Source organism: Lactuca virosa, chromosome 3, assembly GCF_052849685.1.
Source record: "Lactuca virosa cultivar CGN04683 chromosome 3, Lactuca_virosa_CGN04683_v6, whole genome shotgun sequence".
Classification (NCBI taxonomy): Eukaryota; Viridiplantae; Streptophyta; class Magnoliopsida; order Asterales; family Asteraceae; genus Lactuca; species Lactuca virosa.
This window is the reverse complement of record NC_136428.1, coordinates 319,862,908-319,868,544: the sequence shown is the minus strand read 5'-3', so window position 1 is coordinate 319,868,544 and position 5,637 is coordinate 319,862,908.

Genomic DNA, 5,637 nt, shown 5'->3' with positions numbered 1-5,637 from the left:
TTTATTATAAATTGCTTAATAGAACACTATATGAGTCAGGACATGATGTATTTAGAACTAAGATATATCTCGTTCAATATCACCTGACTCATAACTACCATAAAGAACTTATCATCATTTCCTCATTAAATCTTGTAGAAAAAGATGCCGCCAAGAAAGAATCCCAGACGTTTCAACAATACTCCACCAGCTCCACCACTGCCACCACCTCCACAATATTATTCCGCTATGTTCTAAGTTGCGGTAACTGTTGCCGTAGCAGCCGCTATAACTCAAATAAACACAAGCGGTGCCAGTTGAGTGGGTAATGGTATTAATCACTCGAACCATGGAGAAAGCCATGGACACCCTAAGGAGTGTCATACAAAGACTTTACCAATGGGAAACCTAAAACCTCCAACGAAAGTGGAGGAGTAATCGCACTGATGCAATGCTTCGAAAAGACTGAATCAGTCTTCGAAATATGTGCGTGTCCAGAAACAAGTAAAGTTAAATATGCAACATGCACCTTCTCTAACAGAGCTCTTACTTGGTGGAAGAGCCATGTCAAAGCTATAAACCTCCCAGTGGCAAATTCCATGAGCTGGGAAGACCTGAAGATCTTGATGTTAGAAGAATATTGCCCAAGGGACGAAGTGGAAAAATTGGAGCATTAGTTGTGGACCCTCAAAATGAATAGATCTGACCTCGCTGCCTACAAGGCCAGATTATGTGATCTCTCCATACTGTGTCCCAGGATGATAACCCCTGAAACGAAAAAGGTGGAAAGTTACCTATGGGGATTGTCACCCCAGATCCAAGGGTATGTATTAGCTTCCAAGCCTACTACTTTCGACAACGCAAAACGTTTGGCGCAACAACTCATTGACCATGGAGTCTGTCAGGGGACAATAACAGCCGCTCCTGAACAACCGAAGGATAGTGACAATCGAAGAAGGCCTTGGAACAAAAGAAAGAACAAAACAACAGAGGAAAACTCTAAAAGACAACAAGTAGTTGCAGCTCACGCCATCACTATCCCAGCAGCCCCAACACCCGCTAAGCAATATGTTGGGAATCTTCTGAAATGCAATAAGTGTAACTACCACCATGTCGGTGCGTGTCGGGAAATGTATTGCACGAAGTGCAACAAGAAAGGACACACAGTCCGTTTCTGCAAAGAACCAGCTCAGCAAGTTGCCCCAACCGCGAATACAGGAGCGATCCGCACTTGCTACGGATGCGGAGAAACAGGGCATATTAAGAGGTATTGCTCAAAAACAAGGAATGCAAGGGGGGGGGGGTAGGAAGGTTACTGACGATGGGACATGAGGAGGCAGTCGCAGACCCAACTGCGGTTACATGTACGTTTCTCCTCAATGACTCTTATACATGCATATTGTTTGATAGTGGAGAGGAGAGGAGTTTTGTGAGCCACCAGTTTAAGCATTTACTCAATCAAACACCAAAATCATTAAACGAAACATTCACCGTCGAGATGGCAAATGGAAATACAGAAAACACTAACGACATATACGTAGACTGTACCCTCTCAGTAAACAATCGTTCTTTTCAAATCAACCTCATGCCAGTCTTAATAAAAAGTTTTGATGTCATCATCGGCATGGATTGGCTATGTCCCCATCGTGCTGATATTCAATGCTACGAAAAAGGCCGTTCGCCTTAATCTGCCAAATGGCGAAACCCTCATCATCTATGGCGATAAACCCAGTACGAATCTTCACATCATTTCTTGCATTAAAGCTCAGAAATACCTACATAAAGAATACCAAGTATTCTTGGATCATGTCGTGAATCAAAAGCAAGAAGTGAAAGACCTCAATAGCATTCCTAAAGTCTGTAATTTTCCTGACGTATTTCCTGAGGATCTTCCAGAAGTACCTCCTACGCAACAGGTCGAATTTAGAATCGATCTTATTCTTGGAGCTACCCCAGTAGCCAAATCCCTGTATCGCCTAGCACCAGCTGAGATGCAAGAATTACCCAGTCAACTAAGCGAACTACTTAGTAAAGGATTCATTCGACCGAGCTTCTCACCTTGGGGAGCACCGGTCCTATTCGTAAAGAAGAATGATGGATCGTTCAGAATGTGCATCAACTATCGCGAACTAAACAAGCTCACCATTAAGATCCGATACCCGCTACCACGAATAGACGATTTGTTCGATCAACTCCAAGGAGAAAACTACTTTTAAAAGATCGACCTGAGATCCGGATATCACCAATTACGAGTCCAGGAAAGCGATGTTCCCAAAACGGCATTTTGAACACGTTATGGTCACTACGAATTTGTAGTGATGCCCTTCTGACTAATCAATGCACCCGCAGTGTTCATGGACTTAATGAACAGGGTATGTCGTCCTTTCCTAGACAAATTCTTGATTATGTTCATATACGATATACTCATCTACTCGGGAGGCAAGGAGGAGCAAAGTCAACACCTTCGACAGGTCTTGGAAAGATTACGAGCAGAAAAGCTTTATGCGAAGTTCTCGAAATGCGAATTTTGGATTCAAAAAGTAGATTTCCTAGGTCGCGTGGTCAGCGAAGAAGGAATACACGTAGACCCCTCTAAAATTAAAGCAATCAAGAACTGGTCAGCACCAAAAACACCAACGGAAATCTGCCAATTCTTAGGCCTTGTTGGCTATTACCGCAGATTCATACAGAACTTCTCAAGGATCGTTAAACCACTTAGTACCCTGACTCAGAAGGGTGTAACTTTCAACTGGGGAGAGAAACAAGAATCTTCATTCCAATCTCTGAAACAAGCTTTGTGCAGTGCGCCTATTCTATCTCTACTTGAAGGGACAGAAGACTTCATTGTATACTGCGATGCATCCAATCAAGGGTTGGGATGTGTACTTATGCAGCGAGGAAAAGTTATCGCCTATTCCTCACGACAACTAAAAAATCACGAGGTCAACTACACTACTCATGACCTTGAGTTGGGAGCAGTAGTGTTTTCTCTAAAGATCAGGAGACATTACCTCTACAACACAAAGTGCACCATCTTTACAGACCACAAAAGTCTTCAACACATATTCGATTAGAAGGAGCTAAACATGAGACAACGACGATAGGTTGAACTACTTAATGATTACGAATGCAAAATTCGTTATCATCCCGGCAAAGCCAATGTAGTAGCAGATGCTCTTAGTCGTAAAGAGTACTCAGGTCGTAGAGTAAAAGCACTAACCATGACTATCCATTCCCATTTATCAACACAAATTAAAGAAGCTCAATTAGAGGCCCTGAAACCAGAAAACATGGCTGGTGAAACTCTAAGAGGAATGGATAAAAACTTAGAAATCAAGGGTGACGGAGTTCGTTATTTCATTAATCGAATCTGGACACCGAAGTTTGGTGGATTCAGAGAAGTTGTCATGAACGAAGCACACAATACTCGATACTCTGTTCATCCAGGTTCAGACAAGATGTATCTGGACCTTAAGAAATTGTATTGGTGGCCGAACATGAAAGCAGAAATTACTACCTACGTGGGCAAGTGTCTGACTTGCGCCACGGTAAAGGTAGAATACCAAAATCCCTCAGGTTTATTACAACAACCAGAAATACCTGAGTGGAAGTGGGAACGGATTACAATGGATTTCATATCCGAATTACCCAAGACAACGGGTGGTCTTGATACAATCTGGGTAATCATCGACCGGTTAACCAAGTCCGCACACTTCCTACCAATCAAAGAAACATACAAGATGGAAAAACTGACCAGAACATACATCAGGGAAATAGTACGATTACATGGAGTACCAATATCTATTTTCTCTGACAGAGATAGTCGATTTACCTCTCGGTTCTGGCAATCACTTCAAAAATTCATGGGAACTAGGTTAGACATGAGTACAACCTACCACCCACAAACAGAAGGGCAAAGTGAGAGAACTATCCAGACAATAGAAGACATGCTGAGAGCTTGTGTGATCGACTTTGGTAAAGCATGGGACACCCATTTACCACTTGTCGAGTTCTCATATAACAACAGCTATCACACCAGCATCAAAGTTGCTCCATTTGAAACCCTCTATGGCCACAAGTGCAGATCACCTGTGTGTTGGGCGGAAGTGGGTGATACACAGTTAGCTAAAGGACAAGTTCCTGATAGCACTCTCACTGGTCCACAGATCATCAGGGAAACGACCGAGAGGATTGTTCAAATTCGTGAATGTCTGAAAGCCTCTCGAGATCGACAAAAGAGCTACATAGACAAGAGACAAAAACCCTTGGAATTTCAGGTGGGCGACCGTGTTCTGTTAAAGGTCTCACCCTGGAAGGGAATGATACGCTTCGGAAAGCATGGAAAACTAAATCCAGGTACATTGGACCATTTGAAATCCTCGCAAGGATTGGTCCTGTAGCTTATAAACTCCAACTACTCCGAGCACTTAATAACATACACCCTATCTTCCACGTATCTAATCTAAAGAAGTGCCTAACTTACGAGACTCTTGTGATTCCACTTGATGAAATAGAGTTGAACGAGAGCCTACAATTCGTGGAAGAACCAATAAAAATCATGGATAGGGAAGTCAAACGAACAAAACAAAGCCGTATACCAATAGTGAAGGTTTGCTGGAATGCCAAGCGGGGACCTAAATTCACTTTGGAATGGTAAGATCAGATGAAACAAAAGTATCCACATCTTTTCCCTAGTTCATGAGTATCACTTTAGAAACAATTTCGGGATGAAATTCCCTCTAACGAGGGGATAATGTAACAACCCGATATTTCAAGTCAATGTAATAGTCTAGGTCAACCATTGTAACTAGTTTTAAAGTAATAAAGAGAAATTATTTGAATATTATGTGCATTTATTTCTTTATAAAGATGTATAAATTAAGATAAAAATGATCGTCAAAAATAAAATGTTAGATAAACTCGATATCTATGAAGGAACTTGTAGTGGTTGTAAAAAGGATTCCGGAGATATAAAGAACGCTGAAATCCGAGTTATAACGAAGAAGTTATGACATATAGAAGTTTCGTGACGGAACCGGCACGACGCTGTGTGACGTAAATAGTGAAATTACGATAAAATACATTTTAGCCTTAACAATCTAAATAAAAGTTGTAGCATACGTTAAACCGAGAGCGTGCATAAAAAGAACGTGCAAATCTGACTTCGTATGACGAAGTTGTGATTTTTCTAAGATTCGGCACAACAGTATATAACCCGAAATTCGAATTAAAGATCGAGCGATTTTTAGCCGACACAACCTAAACGAGAATCGAATATCTCGTCATTAGTAGTTCAACGGTAAAAATACAGACGAAAACAGACATTGGATGAAGAAGTTATGAATTTTTAACAGACTTTTCCTGTCCCGGCCTGTTAAAAATTTAATATTAAAAATAAAATCAAAATTAGCCAACGGAATCTAAACGAAAGTCGTAGAGTATGGTGTCACCTACGCGTGGATATAAAGAACGTCAAAAACGGAGTTCGTATACAAAAGTTATAAAATTTTGAAGTTTTGGACACACATTTCGAGGCTTATCCGAAGGGGAACGCCATGCGTCCGAGGGAACACCCGCGTTCGCATGCAGGTGGAAACGTATCTCACATCTTGACAATTACGAAGCCCGGAAACCGAACATCAAACACGCCTCGCTCCT